Below are 19,398 nucleotides of genomic sequence, written 5' to 3'. Positions count from 1 at the left end.
TTTCTAGACAGTAATCATGCACCCTCAGGAATACTTACCAAATTAGACAATCTAATCTAGAAACTGTTCTCAGATGTAATGGAACTGTTTTCATACTAAATTTAATAATTAATTAAATTGACCTAATGTCACATTTTGTATTGATTTAATTAGATATTCATTCATGTTAATGTGGCAGTTTCTTTTGAAACTTTGGTGCTTCATTTTTTAATATCAAGTATTTTTATAGATCCTTGAGAAGCCCATAGACCTAGGCGCTGTCACTATGATGCTAAAAGATGAACATTGGATCATTGCTGTGATTATTTTGTGACCCTGGAGAAAGAAAATCAGCCAAATGTAAATCTCTACCCTGGGAGTAGACATACTTCTCTCTCTCCAGCCTTTCATGGGACAAACCTCTAAGGAAGCAGGTGACACTTATGTGGCATTGAATGACTCCAAGCATCCTTCAGTTATGGTCCAAATCCTAGTGTTATCTGAAGGGTCAGATAGTAAAACTACTGATGCTGGAGTAATTGGTAATTCTCCTTGGGAATACTGGAATTCTGGTAAAGATCTGGGTTCTCTGGTAAACCCAGAGAAAAGTGAGGTGTCAACGTGGTGGATGAAATTTATGATCCAATGACAGACGTAGAGAATTAAAGAATCCCTTGTACAGAGGAGAAAGAGAATCACATGCATGTGTGGTTAGGAGTACTCATTGTATTCCTTCTAAATATCTGAGGGCATGGATTTCCCTTGCCTTCCACTTTCGTATGTAGACAGAATATAAATCACGCCGCTTACTGCACAGGGATGCCCTTGATGCTGTAATCACGGTTAGTTTCTTACATGGCAACATAGCATCATGTAGCATCAACAGTTTTTTTTAATTTGACAGCCTCTTTTATTAAAACACATCACTTCTGAAATGCCCTTAAGATCTTCATCACTTTAGCTGTATATGAAAATGTGCTTTTTTCAAAAAATACTTGATTCCACATTAAAAGAGAATTAAAGTATATGTTTATAAAGGAACGTATTTTATCTATTTAACAAGTAATATATGCTCCTTAATTATCTTAAAAATTATTACATAAAAAATTCACCTGCCATAATATACAGAAAAAGGCATATGATTTGTATCAGGATCAAATGTATATTACCATGGGGATAAAATTTTAACTTCATGTTATGGTGTCAAAAATAGAATAAACGAACAAAAAATAGAACAAAACTCTTCCATCCTCTGATATTAGGAATGGATACATGGCAAAAATAAGTTAACATGTGTTTAAAATATGTGACATTTTACTCCTAAATAACAAAATAAAAGGAAAGAAACGCCAGACAAAATTTTTATATCACTCACCTTATTAATGTAAATGATGCTCAAAATTGGACATAACACTAATGATATTTCCTCTTCATACAATTGGCTTTGTGGTTTGTTGAAGAGCAAACATCCTGAGACAAAATGTGACCGGATATTGAAATTGTGTATGGTCCTTGTAGCATGTTCTATTACAATAGCTATAGTTCTTATGATTCTGCCTTGAACCACTGTCTGTTATAGACATAAACTAAGCAATACGTGTCTTGGGATAAGATCAATATGAGACTATACATGGACGGGGACTTCAGTCTGATCTCCAGTAATGGCCATGTTCATTCATTCTAGAGCAGAACTTCTGGAGGGCTCTAAGACTCTTGGGAGGTGGTGACCTGAGGTAAAAACTATTTTCGTAAAAATACTAAGACATTATTTGTTTTTCCACTGTGTTGACAAACGCACTGAAAGTCCCAAAACAAGGCTGGATAAATCTGCTGATACCTTAGCACATCAAAGCAATAGCACCAAACTGTACTAGTAAGTAGGTATTTTTCACTGCCACACAGACTTGCATATTTGGCAGACACCTTCTCAAAAACTGAATGAAGTGAGCTTATTGATTTAAGGAAGACAACTGGCAGTATTTGTTGACAATGATACATTTCAGCTTTCAAGCATATAATAAAATTTTGAAACACTTGTATTTACCACTGTGAGCTTGACAGCACTCTAATACTTAAAGACTTTTCTTAGGAGATCAGTGGCAATATTAATGAATGTGTTGTATTGATTTTTATAACAAAATGTGTCAACATATGGAAGATTTGCATGACTTAGTGAACCGATATTTTCTAAAAGCACTGTGTTATAAATCATTCATGGGGGAGGGGGTGGGCCCGGGGCGAGCCGGAACCCGCGAGCGGGCGGCACCTGGCGGAGCTGGACATGCGGCGCTGCGGCGCTGGAAGCCGACCCCGAGCTCGCCCGCGTGGGGAGAGCCGAGCTCAGGGGGGCGTCATTGCCGGAGGCGGAGGAGCGAAGTCAGGGCTGAGCGGGCGGAAGAGAGCCTGGGCTAAGACATGGCCACTTATCACCCAGTAGGACACATGCAACTGCCCCGGACTGATGCCATTCGTTCCCGAGTCATTGATACTTTCTCTCTCCTTGAGCATCTGCACGGCTTGAGCCAAGCTGTGCCACGGCACACTATTCGAGAGATACTTGATCCTTCCTGTCAGAAGAAACTTATGTTGGGAGATCAACACCAGCTTGTGCGCTTCTCCATGAAGCCTCGTCATGCAGAACGGATTACACACGCCCAGAGACTGCTGAGAACGCTTCGAGTGCGCTGCAGCGAGAGTCCCCCTCTTTCCTTGTGGGCTGGATGGGTCCTTGAGTGTATCCTTTCATGCCACTCATTTTTATCCCATGGCTTTACGGTCTCTCTTGCCTCATCATCTGCCTATTGACTTATTTTTCCCTTCCCAAACTCCATTTTCTTCTCATTCTCACCGGGTCTATTCTTGCCCTAATTATGTCACCTGCCTAAACCAGAAAAAAACTCCACTCTGTATGTATTCTTAAGAGAAAACAGGTCCTCTCTTCAGAAACTTTATAATCTTCCTCATCTTTTTGAATACAATTGTAATGATGGTTGAAATAGGTGAGAACTCACATTGAATGAAAGGGTGGGAGTCATTTTTCCTTTTAAGTTGATCATTTTACACATTTGAATGTTATTTGAATTGTGATAGGGACAATTATATTAAGTCTCTTGGAGTAGGATTTGTGCAACTGCTAAGACCTAGTAACATTTGAAGGGCTCTCAAGTGTAGTAGATACAAGGTAGTCTAGACACTTAGAGGTGGGGTGTAGTAGTCTCACAAGGAATTGGAGATGGGAAGACCAGTTGCATTTCTTGTGTTAGTCTAATAATTTGAACGAATATTTTCTAACAGAGATATTGGTACCTATCAGCAAGTGATCCAACATTTACATTTTTACAAATATGTTTAGAAAGATTAAGTACAAATAAGAAAACTCACAATGTATGTAAAGGTACAACTAAGATATTAGATGAGCCAAAAAAATGACCTAAAGAGTAAACGACTCTGAAACCAATCATAAATTTCATGAAATGTATTAAAAGCAAAAGAATGTTTGGATAATCAATGACCTCATTTGATTATCATCTCAAACAAACTGCTCAGAAAGGACAGTAGAAGTACTCACTTCCTTATTTCATCCTCACTATTTTGGGGAAGTTTCCTACTTTAAAAATAGTCTTTTGGACTTCCCTGGTGGCGCAACGGTTAAGAATCCGCCTGCCAATGCAGGGGACACGGGTTCAAGCCCTGGTCCGGGAAGATCCCACATGCCGCGGAGCAACTAAGCCCGTGCACCACCACGACTGAGCCTGCGCTCTAGAGCCCTTGAGCCTAGAGCCCGTGCTCCGCAACAAGAAGTAGCCCCCCCTCGCTGCAGCTAGAGAAAGCCCGCACAGCAACGAAAACCCAACACAGCCAAAAAATAAATAATAAAAATAAAAAGTAAATTACAAAAATAGTCTTTTAATTCAAACAGGTCAAAGGCATTTAAATACAAAACAGTATTTGGTGTCATTGACCAACTGCGGTATACTATATGCTTTGAACTGTTTTATTTCCTCCCCACAGTGATGAGGGTTTTAAATTACGTCACCCACATTTCCTATTTCTTGTTGATAATGATAATTGGCAAGTATTTGCCTTGTGGGATTAGGGATATAGATTTCAGCCTTGGAATAAAGTAAATAGCAGTAAATATATGGGATTCCCTGGATCCAATGGACAAATCAAAATAGAAGAGCACTAACCATTCTTTTTGGTAAAACAGCTGATTATGACACATGATCACTATGCCAGAGGACAGGTGGATTGCCGGAGTGGGAGTCACCTGGCAAGCTCAAGAAAATTGTATCTTATTAAGTATATTCTCATGGTAGAAAGGCAGGAGGGATTTTGCAAAGGGAAATAATTTGTGACTAACAGATTTCTTTGAATAGAGTAATTCGTGTGATAAACATTAAGACTTTGTTTAGACTTTTAAAAAGCAATTTTCCAGATCATAAAGAATGCTGTTATAGATAAGGAACAAACAGTTCTCTAGATCAAAGCTCCCCAATCTTTTTCGTCTTATGATTTTGTTTCCCAGAAAAACATATATAACCTTGAAAACCTCCTTAGTAATTTTAATCATTTTATTTTATCACATTTTATTCTGTGATATGGAGAAGCAAGTTGAAGTAAAAATAATAATTTAGACTAACATGTTGCTAAATATTGTATTTTAGTGTTTATTATATAATTTTAATAATTATAAAATGTAAGCAAATTTTTACTTTTGCCATTTTATAAGTGATCATGCTTTTTTTTTAAAGAAAATATATGATTTGTCTACAAAAAAAAAAAAAATTCATGGGTAAAAATACACTTAAAGTCCAAGATAGACCAATGGATTTTAATGTAACAGAGAATGATGAGTTTATTGATATGTAACTAACACTTACCAAACTGTTGTTTGTTGAGTTTGGGGAAAGTATTAAAGAAGAATATCCACAATTACATGAAAAGGCTATTAAAATATTCCTCCCCTTTGAACTATGCATCTGTATAAGGCCAGATTCCTTTTATACCTTTTAACCAAAGCAACATATCACAACAGATTGAATCCAAAGCAGATGAGAATCTATGCTCTACTGAGTCAGACATCAAAGAGATTTGTAAAAATGTAAAACAATGTCAATCTGGTAACCATTTGTTACAGTTCTGGAAAATAGAGTCATTTTTCATGAAAAAATGTTATTTATGTTAACATATAATGGATTTATTATTTTTAATGAATAGATAATTTTTAACTCTCAGTTTTAATTTCTAACATGAGAAATATTGTTAGACCTAACCCAAATAAAGGAAAGCTCTTTGGGCTCTTAATAACTTTTAAGAACATAAAGGGTTCTGGGACTGAAGAGTTTAAGAACTGTTGCTTTCTATGGACGCTGAGCCCCCAAAGTTTTCTTAAAAGGGTAACTTTTTATCCAATTAATTTGCCAATTGAGTATTTGAAAAACAAAAACTGAAACAGAAGAAAATATCATGTTGAAGCACAAGAAACATGGGAAAACCTTTGAAAACTCCAGAGGATTTTGGAACCACCAGTTGTAAAATGCTGCCCTAGAAAAATCTCAACAGCAATGTCCAAGAAAAGCTATTACCTGCCTGTAAGACCTGAGGGAAACCATCCAGATTCTCAGGGTACTTTTTCATCACTTATAATAAGAAGCAATGTCTAAGGTTCACTGATTCTTAGGTGTTCATAAATTAAATCTGTTGGAATCATTGAAATGACCTCAAAAATATTCTTGATTGATCATGAGCTAGTTTACTAAGATCACTGCTTTTACTCTTCCTTCTTGGTCTGCTCTTTGTGCTTTATTATATATTTAGATACTTATTTCCAAAAAAAGTTTAATAACACGTACACATGGAGAGGTCCAGAAGAAATGAGTAACTTCTGTGCTTTATTTTTGTAACAATGTTGGTAGGATTATGCATAACTCAAGTTTGCTATTTGCTAAAATTTTCTAAAATTGTTGGTGAAAGTTTTGGTAGTAAATGGCTAAACATAATAAAAAATTATTTAAAAATAAAATTTAGGAGGTGTAATGGGTTTCTGTCATTTTCACCTGTCCAGAATCCATTTACTCTTTTTTCTGGAATAGTAACTTGAATTTCCTTTGGAGAACAATATCACCAGTAATCTCAATTTTCATGGTTCCATACTAGGGGCTGACCCCAACTTCAGCTCAGAAGTGGCCATGTGATTCAGACCTGTCCAATCAATCATTCTATCCCCTTGGCTTCACCGAGTGGCTAAGGATTGAACATGTGGCCCAAGTCAGCCAATGAGAGTTGCCTTCATACTTCTGCTGGAGCTCTTGGGAGAGAGGTATTATCTTTCCATGAGAGCTACTAAGCTCTCATCACTGACTAACTGAATGACCATGGACAGTTTTCTTGACCTCACTAAGCTTCCATTTGTTCACAGGTAAAATGGGAGAAATAAAAGGTAGCTACTTTGTAAAATTATTGTAAGAATTAAATAAGATAATAAGTGTAGATTTCACCGCAGTGGCCAGCATGTCATAAGACCTCAAGAAATGTTAGCTATTTTTATTATTTTATTATTTAAAGGCAAATATGATCTTACAGCTCCCCTGCTTATAATGAATTCTAAACTGCTTCCTCACAATGGTACCCATGGCTCAGCTTATAGAGCCAGCCGCACCTGCAGTCTTGCACCTGTCACACTGCATTAAATTCTCCTAAAGCCCCATGAGTTCTCTTACTCTAGGATTTTAATCATGGATTATTTTAAACCATATTTTAAAGAATGAAGCCAGTGTAAAAGATAAATGATTTGTATATTTCTAATTTTTTTAAAAAAATGTTTTCCTCCATTGCTTCATCTTTCCTAAGAGTCCAGCAAATACATTGACCAAATTTTAGTTGAATTTAACATTAAAAGAATCAAGATGGGGAATACTGCAGTGCCTGTCTTGGACAACAGATGGCAATGCAAATACGATTTGATATGTATTCTGGTCTGCTTACAAACTTCCAGACTTAGTCTCTGTATATGCCCAGCATAAGTCAGACAGAGCCTTCTTTTCTGTAATGTCTTCCATGGCTTTTCACAGAAACAGAAAGGACATTCTCTGTGAATAGTGGTGGTGTGCTGTACCCATAGGGCCTTTCCAAAGAAAGCCAACAACTGCCAGCCAGGAGCAATGTCAGAGCCCACTCCTCCTGGAGAGAGCACAGGGCAGGGTCATGTCCCTTCAGTGAAAGATACGAGGAGCTGGCCCTACAGTCAGAACTCAAGCATATTGTCATCATGATTCTCAAACAGGATTAATCTACTGAGAGGCAAGTAAGGTGAAGGTACCTTTCGCATTATCTGAATTGTTTATGCCTGGTTAGTTATTTTTTCCCAAGAGAATCAAACAGAGAGTAGGTGGAAATTCAGAATTTCTCTAACAAGAATGAAATTACTATCAAGTTGTATTTTTTTCCAGCAGCTTTCAGGGTATCTGTATAGTATAGAACGTCATGGTCTATGCATGTGTTTAGTAGAAATCAGGTTTAAGGGACTGTGTGTGTGTGTGTGTGTGTGTGTGTGTGTGTGTGTGTGTGTGTACTCACACATATAGTTATGTGCAGAGTATGATAAATTAGCTGACTGCAGATCGGACCACATAAGACCCAAGCTTAAAATCCATAAGTAGCTATAGATAAACACACACACACACACACACACACACACACACACACACACACACCCCCCACACCAGTTAATATCACCAAATTCCTTGACTCCAGAACTGTTCTCATAGCTTTAACCAATCATCTTGCTAGGAAAAAAATGGGAAAAAGAATATAAATACTTTAGAAAAAACCTTACAAACCACAGGAAAACAAAGTCCAGCCTCCTTTCTTTCTGAATCAGGGACAATGATGTCCTCTCACAGTAAAAAATCAAGCACCATCACAGGAGAGCATAGGCTCCTTGAAGGCAGAGGTCATCTGTCATCACCTTAGAGGGTGCTGTCCAAGACAGGTGTTCTTACAAGTCTGCTGCATGAGTAAATGGCTGAACCAAAGAAAGGCAAGCACGTATAATGTTGCTATTTTATTAGGGAAAAAAAGCACATGTGTGACACGGTTGCTCAGGTGCTCTAGAATTAATTTTTAGATATATCAAAACAATCAGTTATAAACAACTCTCAGTTAGTTACAAGAACAGAGAAATTTCATGGGCTAGACAGCAAACACTTCTTTGAATTATGATTTGGGGCAGCATATTTATCTTCATAATTCTGTTTCCCTTGGTTTAGGATGATAAGGTATTAGCTGACTTTGTAAACCTGATCCCTGAGTTTAAAATCCCGGGAGTTTAAAATCCATAAGTGGCTTCCTGGCACTTTTAGGTAAGACTCGAATCACTGATACAGCCAGCTCAGCCTGGCTCTGTCAGACTTCTTCTCCCACATGTGCCCTCAAGTCCCAAGGTCATCACACCTCCTGGGTCCTCCCTGGATTGTTCCTTCTTCTAAGTCACCTGGGATCTCAGTTCCCCAGGGATTAGGAGGCTGCGTAACATACTTCAGAGGGAGTGCGGTGTCATTTTCCTTGGTAGATTCTGTCACAGATTGTAGTTATACTTTTAGCTTTTGTGATTAATAGCAATCTCCTCCACTGGCATGTGCTCAGTGCCTGATAATTTTATATTGGAAAAAACAGAAGAATAAATGAATGGATGGATAGATGAATGAATTCCTGAGCATGGAGGTGGAAAAAGGGAAACTCAACCTAATTCAATCATGGGAAGAGATCTGTACTACGGGTCAGGAACCTGAAATCCCTTTCCTGATTTGAAGCTACTACTTACCAATGAGTCTGGGCTGTTTGGTTCCTCTTGAGCAGCTGTTTGGTCACATAAATAATCAGATCATAACACCAGCCCACAGATGCACAGGTTTTTGTGAAGATCAAATGAAATAGCACTTATTTTAAAAGCTAACACATGGTATATAAATATAAGGCATTATTTAAAATGGATAACCAACAAAGGTGATAAAATTCAATTCCATAATTCAGGCTAAATATAATTTGCAATAATCTTAGAGCAAATTTTGTAATTCCATCAGATTTTTTTTTGCCTGTGTATTTATTTAACTGTTAGTTTGAACATAAAGAACCTTAAAATCCTCTGGTTTCTTCAAGTCACAAAAATGTCTTATTGAAGTAATAATTTAAATGCTTAGTTCCTTACACTAATTACAATTTTGAACTTTATTTCAAGGAAACACTTCTCTCCTGGCCCATTCAGGCCTGCTCCTGGCACACAGAGGAGGCGGACCCTCTCTCTTTGCCTGTCTCCAGGTTCTTACCCCGCTGCCCCCAGCTTGATCCCCACCAAGTCTGCCCTCACAAGGGCCGAGGTAGAAGGAAGGAGGAGAGGTGAGGGGGCAGGAAAGGTCTTCTTGCCTGGCACTAGCGTGAGCCGGCATGTCTCACACTCTGGTGTAGCAGCGAAGGAAAGAGAGGTTAATACTCTCTTCTTGGGGTGCTTTCAAGTATACCCTGAGGGGCCCTCATGGTTAGCTATCTCTCACCTGAAGATCTCCTGGCTCTTTGCCCACTGGGCATCCTGTGGATGGACCTTGAGCCATGTCCTGCAGAGTCCTTGCCGTTCCTGGCAGTCACATGACCTAAGCCACCTCCAGGATTTCTTTCCTAATGGGTTTCTCTCCATGGCCTTACCTGGTCCACGGGAAACACACTTTATACACATCTTTAACGCATCGGCAGTGGCTGGAGAGTGACTTGCCAAGCAGCTGTCTGCTCTGTGGTCATAGGCTATTCAGCTAACCTCTTGTACTTTTTTTTTTTTAACAGTGTCCCTTCAATGACTAGAAACAAATAACAAGATTTCCAGGTGGTCCCGTGAAAGTCTATCTCACTTGATTTTTCATTGGGGGAGACAGTTCTCACTTCTCATCCCTCCTCTATGAGGCATGGAGGTTCATCTCTCTCTCTCTCTCTCTCTCTCTCTCTCTCTCTCACACACACACACACACACACACACACACACACACACAGTCTATCTCGGAGTCTCTAATAGCTGGTTTCTAGCCTCTCAGCCTCTACCCCCTTTCCTAGGCTAGAGAAGGGAGTTCAGTTAAGGACAATAACTTTCACTTCGATCACCTCCTTTGCAAATTCTGATTCTGTGGTCTAGCTTTTTGCCTTGGACTGTGGGAGTAATCACCTCCTATCATTTTGTAATTAGCCTGCCGCATTTTATACCCTGCCGGTTTACATTCAAACCCCATAAAGACACACTTTGGCTTCTTAAAATGGTTCAGACCAAGTTCTCCTTTTCTGGTTGTTGCTCAAAGCCGTATCACCAGTATCAGGAGAAACACCAGTAAAACCATTTCTCTGGTGAACACAAATTCTAGCAGCCAGAAGTCACAGTTTTCTGCAGAGAAGTCAAAGTGGAATGATTGGAGATATGACTTACATTATTCTCCAAAGACTCTCCACGTGAGAATTCTGTTATGTGTTTACTACCAGAATTCAGAAAGGGAGAGTTAAACTCTAGAGTGTGAAATTAGTGAGCAGAACCTAGCAACTGGATCTGGCCAGTGTTGGCCGAGGAAATAACCCAGCATCCCATTAGAACTGGGAAGAAGAGCAGATGTGGAAAACCGAGTTCTGGTGCCTGAGCCGAGGGTACAGAATGACAGCCTTGAGGGTCGTAGATGCCGAAGCCCACAGCTGCCTGCGGCGATGCGGAGCCAAGCAGGAAGTTAGTCAATATCCTACAGCGAAGCCTGAATTACCTTGGGGCCTGAATCCTACCAGACTGGTTTGTGGCTCCTGTTGCATTATAACAATGAACATAACAGAAATGACAGTCTCTATCAATCCACAGGCCCCAAACAGTTAAAACCATGACAGTTAAAAATGATGCTTTGAAAAGTGGGATGGTGGAGCAAAAGACGGGAGGGTGGGTTTTCACTCTTTTCTTTGACTTTTGGTTTTTCAATAAGCATGCTTCAGTCAAATAATAGTAATAATAAAATATTTCCATCTGATGGAAAACCAGCAAAATCCAAATAGACCTTGGCAGCTATAATCAGTTAATGATTTCACACGACACCCAAACTCGGTGAGTTAGAAAGACACTCGCTGAGTTTTGTTCTTCCGTCTATAGATCAGTTGGGTAGTTCTTCTGGACTGGGCTGGGCTCACTCATGCATCGCGGTCAGCTGTGGGTCAGGTACGTGTTTCCGCTCTTTCATGCTGTGCTTTCTCACATGCTTGGGGGTTGGCTGGCTGAAGGCTGAGGAGTCTTGGTTTTCCTCCGTATGTATCTCATTCTCCAACAGGCTAGCTCAAGTTTGTTTACGTGGTGGAGGTAGGGTTGGGAAAAGTGAACATAAGCATTCATGGTCTCTTGAGGCTGAGGCTCAGAACGGACACACAGTTACTTCCATCTCACTCTATCCGTCAATGCAAGACTCAAGGCCAACCCAGACTTAAGGGGTAGGAAATAGACCTTACTTCTTGATAAGGAGCTATTAAAGCACATTGCAAAGAGCATGGATACAAGGAGAGGGGAATGATTGGGAACATTACTGCAACTACAGCATCCCAAAGGTGCCAGGTCACGTGAAAAAAGGGAAGGGGGAAAAGAGAATAGTGTTTGGGAATTATGTAGCCATATTAAAATGTTTACTGTTAATCAGGTTCTAAAAGTAAATCTTTTTCATCCACACTTCAGTGAGTGAGCTGCAGAGAACACTCTATCCCCTCTTACATGCCTAGTTCCTACTCATCATGCTAGTACCAAATTTAATATGACTTTCTCCAGGAAGCCTGTCTGAATTACCTTCCTTTTAGACAGTGAATAAATCATGTGACTATTCCCAGCATTTCCTCCTCATATCATTTATAAGACTCTGTTATTTTATTCTCTGTCTTCCCTGCTGAACCAGGAGCTCTTGGGGGGGGGGTGTGGGTCTGGTCTATCACGTTTATCTTGCACCCCAGCACCTAGTCCCTGCATGGCACAGAGTAGATGCTGAATCAACTTGTGTTAAATGAACACAAAGAGAATGAATGACTGAATTAATAGATGAATGAATGTCAAGTTGGGTGTTTACTAAAGAAATGTATACATTTGAGGATATCAGTATTTTCTTGTGATACCCATATCCTTGCTAACCTGGTTTTAAATCCATTCATTGCTACCAAGTAGAAAAGAAACACTGTGAGAAATTAAGATTACTCTTTGATAGCTACGTATAATGCAGCAAGCAAGTTTTAAAGCCTGCACCTGATATTTTCTCCAAATTTCACAAGTGCAAACTGAAGAGAATCTAAAAATGGCCTTTACACTGGCCCAAAAACTTTGTTGGAAAATGTACAAATAAATGAAGCACAGGTTGTTGCACTAGTAGTGGCCTTATAACCAATTTATACTCTGTGTCACTAAAGAAGACCTTATATTTGCAATGCGCTGAGATTTCCAAAGGAAATATTCAGTCTTAGTCCTAGAAAAAAAATCAGAGACCTTTCTAGTAAAATTGAATGGGAACAGAATAAGCCATGGTCTACTAGCTATTACAAGTCAGATTTGTACCAGACGTTCCTATACATTTCTGAGTTTAATCCTCATAATAACCTACACGGTGAGATTTCCTTTATCTTTTCTGTAAAGATAGAGAAACTGGGGCACAGCCGTGTTACATAATTTCCTCAAGCTATTAGCACCAAAATGTGAATTTATTAACATTGTCGTAAAGCATGATTTACTTAAAAAAAAAGAAAAACTATATCGATTTATTATGGTTTGCCAGGAGTTATTGTTATAAGTACTGTCCCACAATTCCCAGTCCTGTTGCCCAATGCCTGCTTCTTGCCTGTTTCTCATTCTTGCTGCCCGACTTGTGCACATGGGAGCCTTCCTGGATATGAATATTTTTGAGTTATGGTTGCCAGGAGGTTTATCAGCAAAGTTAGCCAGTCCTTCCAGGTTATCAAGTAAAGTATGGTAAATATGTTTCAGAATTTCATAAATCAACTGGTAATTATCAATTTTCAAAGACCAGACTCTTAGGTTCAATTGCAGTTCCCTTTCCTGAATCCTAGTTTTCTGCTGCTTTTATTAAATGGTCCCCATTCTGCTAAATCTTCTTCCCAGAGATCCACTCTTAGGTCTTTAGCTAACACCCTAACATCTCTGTGATCTTTCCAGTCTTAAAAGGCATGGTTGGAATATGAATTAACGTAGAAAATGTCTTATGAACCGTAGTTTGGGGTGCAGGTGTGCTAAATGTCATGCTGGAGACGGAGCTCTCACCATTCCCAGCAAAACAACCCATGACTCCTTTCTACTTCTCTTGCTACCTTCTTTGTTTAAATTCTGCTCAGTTCAAGGTCCAGCTCAAATGCCACTACTCATAGGAAACTTTCCTTCATTACCACAGATGAGTGGGTCTCTCAGCTCTCCTGCAAAGATACGTGCAAAGGTATCTGGGATCATACTAATAACAAGTATTTATTTAATATTCATTGTATTCCACACACCATGTTAAGTGTGTTAATATGTTATCTCATTTAATTTTCACCTTTAATTTGCAGTAGTATCTATGAATTAGGTACTATTATCATCCATCTTTTGTGGATGAAGGTCAGAGTGATGATGGGACATGCCCGATGTCATCACTAATAAAAACAGAGTCTGGATTTAAATCTAGATCTTCTGGATGCCCAAACCTCAGTGCTCAATGACTATATTATACTTTATTCACGCACTTACAATTAATATAATATAAAAATTCCTCTATTATTCTACAAATGCGGTGTGCAAAAAATGGTGTATTTCTGTTTTCTTCAACTAAAATTAAATTCATATGTTTTCCACTTCTCTGAAGTGTGCACAGGACTCCTCGTGGTTATGAAGGGCTGACCCATGAATGGTGGTGGAAAATGCTTCCCTTCAATGGATCATGAAAAGGCCCAGAACTGTTCTACAGATCAGAATGTACAAGATGGCACCTTTCGTCTTCATCCCATACTGGTAAACAGCGTGGGAAGCTTGGAGTCTGTCTTCCAAGTATAACTATCCCCTTGAAGTATAAAATGCCATATTCTGGAGTTCAGAACCATAAAGCAGGAAGTCCAGCCTCACTGCAAACCCCTTGGAAACTTCACCCTACCTGTCCTCCCTCCCAATCAGAGACTGGGCCACTTTGCCAGGATGCTGAGAAAGGATTAGGCCACTGGTCCTTACTATTCATGGAATGTCAGACCTCTGTACCTTTTCCAGAATTAAGAAATTATCCCTCCCTTCTTGACCATCACAGGTCATATGCCTCTTTCTAATCGCCCCTCCTGTTCTCAGCATAGCCTTCTCAAGGAGCTGCAGTTTCTAGAAAATAAAAACAGGGGGGCATCTGCTGTTTCTGCTGTAACCCAGCCTCCTTGTGATTCAGGGTCAAATGCATGCCTCCACCAACTGGTCATCGCTTGATTTTACTTTATTTTATTCTATTTTGTTTTGTTCTCTGTTTTTTTAATTTATTTTTTGAATTTTTATTTATTTTTTAAGTTTTTATTTTATATTGTATACTAGTTGATTTACAATGTTGTGTTAGTGTCAGGTGTACAGCAAAGTGAGTCGGTTATACATATACATATATCTATTCTTTTTCAAATTCTTTTCCCATTAGGTTATTACAGAATATTGAGCAGAGTTCCCTGTGCTACACAGTAGGTCATTGTTGGTTATCTATTTTAAATATAGTAGTGTGTATATGTCATACAAACCAGAAAATGCAAACTGACATCCTTTATGTCTTACTCAGCCAGAGGAAGCAAATTATTTGATTCAATGTTTTTAAAAAATTTAGCTCTATTGAAAAATTGAGAGATTTCATGTTACACTAATTAAATCTGGGAATTTGGGGTGACCCTCTCTCATGGAGAGCATCAACTGGTACTGAATAGCTTCTGTCCCCTTGAGATGCTCCGGGTACTTTCCAGGTCACCTGCATTTCCATCATTCCATCCTGATGTTTGTCAGTTTGCAATAGATCTCCTTTGCAATGCCCAAATATTTCTCCAGGTTTATGCTTCTGACAAATGTGGAAATACATAACTTAGACCAAAAGAACTTCAAGTTTCAAGAAAAATGGGGAAAATATTTTCCTTTGTGAGAGCAAAGAATAGTTCTATGTATGCAATGTATAAGCAAAACATATCTGTTTTGAAGAAGGCACCTCTCCTAATTCACTCACTGATGTTACCTGCCTGTCACCAGGCATCTCAGTTTGCATCCCATGGTGGACATTCTCAGAGAGCAAAAACACACCAGGCTGAATACACAGAAACTGAGGTCATTTTAAGATCGTCTCATTTATAGTGTTAAGCCAAGGCCTCTGAGTTTACTTCCAAAATTGCTTTTACAGTCAGGAGAGGTCTGCCTCAGCCTTTGTTCATCTTCCTCACCCCATGTAGAAAGTTCTCCCTCTATATTTCTATGCAATTAATAATAATAATAAATGATTTTTAAACAGACCTGATACAATCCTGGTTAAAGACTCAATGTCTCCCATTAAGCCCTCCATCCTTTTTCTAGCCTGCCCTCATTTTCGTTCTCTGAATGATTTTAATGTATAGTAAAAAGTAGATAATAATGAAAATAATACATTTAATTATAATCTAATTCATTTATGCTCAATAGTCTTGTGTCATAAAGAAGCATAGTAATATCGTAGAGTGGCAGAGACCATGTTTTATGTTTTATATACCCTATAGTGTGTGTATGTATGTGTGTGTGTGTTTGTCCCCAGAAACTATAACAGAGATGGATACAAGCTTGCAAACTATCTGTTGATGGATTTAGTAATTGAAATCTAACTTTTTGTTAATACAATATTGCTGGTATAATTTCCATTTTTTCTCATGAGCATTTGGGTTCCAGTCTTCCACCACCTTCAAGACTCTCCCCCTGGGGAATCTCTGATTTACTAAACAACGGTGACTTGAATAAAGTGCCACAGCAACCAGCGGCACTGTTAATTAGAACTGAGATCTCCTGACACGCTCACCCACTTTACTTCAGCATTTCCTCCATTCCTCAAAAGAGCTGTTAAGAACAACCATTTCAAGTGGCTAAACTACTTTTGTTAAAGCAAATAGTCTGTGACTGGTAGCAGTTGGTGTGCCTTTGTATGCGTGTGTGTGTGTGTGTGTGTGTGTGTCTATGTGTATGTGTTAGTGAAACACAGAGAGAGAGAACCAGAAGCAGAAAGCTGATGGACGCAGAGAGGGGGGATTTACAAGTGGAACTGGTGGAACCTTCTTATATCTTGAGCATTAGGTGTGGAGCTGAGTACCTCCTTGTTTAGGGAAGAGGGTTATCAGTCACAGTTCTAGTGTAGTGTAGGAAGGGGATTTCATAGTCCAGTGGCCCCGTGTCAAGGGAACAATAATGAAGTGTGAAGAGAACAGGGATAAAGGGTAAATACTGAATCACTCTCTTTTGTTCCAAAAAAGCAAGTCCATAATGCTCTCTTCACATAGTTATTTGCCTAGTCTGGACAAAGGCCATCTCACTGACGAGGATAATTCTTTAAGGAGTACACCATTTGTTTAAAACCCCAAAGGTGAGTGAACTTTATATTCAAATATCAATATTCTACCTTTTTTTGCTAGTGGAACTATGCCATTTTCTAGTATAGAACTGGCACATTTTAGGCTCTTTCTTTTTAGAAAAATTAAAACTACCAATATAACAAATATTTTGCCTTTTCTCCTTTTCCTCTCAAAATTGGAATAAAATAGCCCATTCTCAAGGCTCTGATAACACTTTTCCACTCATACAAAGGTAAAAAGTTGCAGAACAGAAAATAACATTTGTCTTGTTGGAGGATTATAGGAACATTGTTACCAGACCTATCTGCATAGCTGCAAGTACAAAGGATTCTGGCACCAGGAAGTTTCCAACAACCAGCCACAACCCCTCCCCTTTTAGTATAAAAAAAGCTGAATTCTATCTCAGGAAAGATGGTTCTTTGGAACACTAGCCCACCATCTTCTGGGTCTGCTGGTTTTACAAATAAAGTCACTATTCCTTGCCCCAACACCTCGTCTATCAATTTATTGGCCTGTCATGCAGTGAGCAGTAAAAGCTTGGACTCATTAACAATTCTGACTATCTCTGTCTGAGTAAATGGTCTCCCAGTCACCCATGCTTGAAGCCTTGGAGTTACCATTGGATCTTTCATGATGAAAACTGAATTATATTATATCTATCTTAAAAAAATATTCAAATGACTACAAAAGTCCACCATATAATGTTCAAAACCTAACCATGATGGGGCAGATAACTGTCCATTGCTTATGCAACACTCCCTCCCCATCCCTGCAAATAGGCTGTTGATTTCATTTCCAGGTATAAGGCAGAGTTCCCTTGATTTAAGGGAAAGAAAGGCCCTCTATAAGCCCATGGAAATCCCATTCCTCTTCACTCAGTGTTTGACCTAGAGGATGTTTCCCAGATCTGGCCAAGTAGATCAAAGAGAGAGTCTGAAGGGGCATGATGCCCAGAAATGTCTCCTCAGCTTGTGATCACAAATACAACCATCAAGGGTAGCAGAAGAGAAGAGTCAGAAGGACAGAAAGTTCCTGGGTCCTCAGTGAGATCACTAAACAGTTACAAGACTCCTGCAACTGCCTACCTCCAGACCCAGCACTATGGAGAGTTAACAGAAGCCAGTATTACTTTAGCCACTGTTAATTGGTACTCTGCGACTGAAAGCATTTCTGTTTAATGCACAAGGCCCTTCAGGATTCTTGCTATCTGGTCCCACCCTACTTTGCAGTTTCTTCAACCTTCCCCAACCCTTCACAGCAAAGGTTCCATCCCGTAGTGTTTTAGATTTTTTTTTAGAAGGCTGACTTATTTCTTCTGTGTCCTCCAGGTGAGCAGCTCTTGATGGTTCAAACTCTAGCTCAAAATGTTACCTCCTCAAGCAATGATTACTTTATCTATCCACCAAAAGCCTCTGATTGTTTTTCCTGAAATCACACCCTCCCAAGAAAAATTAATTTCTCCTCTGTGCTGCATATTATTTGTATATAACACGTTCTATTGCAATGATCCATTCATCTGTCTTGCACTTGCCTTTGAGCCCCCAAATATGAGGCTGCCTTACTCATCACTGTACTCACAGATCCTAGAACAGTGGCTATTTTACGTAATAAACACTCAGCTAATGCTTCGGGATTTTATAAAATACCCGTGGTCACAATAGGAGCAGATACTATTCATGGTTTTTTTTGGATAGAACTGGTACAAATTTAGATAATCATTAAAAATATACTACTAACAAACCTAAAACAAATCACAATTCCCAACTGAATAGTGATGTCAACCTTCTTTGGGAGTGGCTTTTTTTATTTCTACAAAATGCTATTTGTTCCCTATGTTTTTTATTTTTCTTTCTGACAAAATGCACAGATATCTTCTTCTCACATACCTATAGATATTTATACTTTACTATCAAAAATATATTTTTAGAATTCTGCTAAATTCACGTAATGTTCCTTCTCTGAGAGCTGAACTCACGCTGTTGATTACCCATATGATACATGATATGGCTCCATCACCAAAGCTTTTAGTTACATTTTCAGTCTGGGGAAGCTGTTGCCCTACCTCTGCCTGGGTTATTGTTCTAGAAACATCCCTTCCCCATTAGAGAGATCATTCATCCTGTTCCAGTTTTTTTTGTTTTTGTTTTTGTTTTTTTGGCTGTGTTGGGTCTTCATTGTTGCACGCAGGCTTTCTCTCTAGTTGCGGTGCATGGGCTTCTCACTGCGGTGGCTTCTCTTGTTGCGGAGCATGGGCTCTAGGCACGTGAGCTTCAGTAGTTGTGGCTCGTGGGCTCTAGAGTGCAGGCTCAGTAGTTGTGGTGCATGGGCTTAGCTGCTCCGCGGCATGTGGGTTCCTCCCGGACCAGGGCTTGAACCCGTGTCCCCTGCATTGGCAAGCGGGTTCTTAACCACTGCGCCACCAGGGAAGCCCCCCGTTCCAGTTTTAACTTGTGCGTGACTGTCAGAGAGACCACAGGCTAAACTCATGCTAATTGCTTTCCAAGATGAATACCAGAGTTGAAAAAACATTAAAGAATTGGTCTTTTCTTCAGAGCCCTAACACTCTTAAGGAATAGACATCTGAAAACTACAGGCGGTTGCTTGATTATTTGCTGTTTATTTCATTTGACAGCTCTCTGAGTCCACCATATAGATCAATCAGTTCAAAGCACACATATTCTGCCTTTTAAAAATTGATGTTTAATAATATTTATCTATTAACAATGCAAAATTGCATCACAGATTTTAATTTCAACTTGTGAATTTAAAGGTGTGTTAGATTATCATTTTCCAGCTCTTTTGACCTACAGG

The 19,398-nt window shown here is 39.2% G+C and overlaps 1 protein-coding gene across 1 annotated transcript in view; it reads right to left on the bottom strand.

Moving 5' to 3' along the window:
- Window positions 1–19,398, bottom strand: part of NYAP2 (neuronal tyrosine-phosphorylated phosphoinositide-3-kinase adaptor 2) — a 242,488-nt gene that overhangs the window by 51,590 nt on the left and 171,500 nt on the right. The window lies entirely within an intron of this gene.

Source organism: Balaenoptera musculus, chromosome 7 (genome assembly GCF_009873245.2).
Source record: "Balaenoptera musculus isolate JJ_BM4_2016_0621 chromosome 7, mBalMus1.pri.v3, whole genome shotgun sequence".
Classification (NCBI taxonomy): Eukaryota; Metazoa; Chordata; class Mammalia; order Artiodactyla; family Balaenopteridae; genus Balaenoptera; species Balaenoptera musculus.
This window is presented reverse-complemented; position numbering and strand designations above follow the sequence as displayed.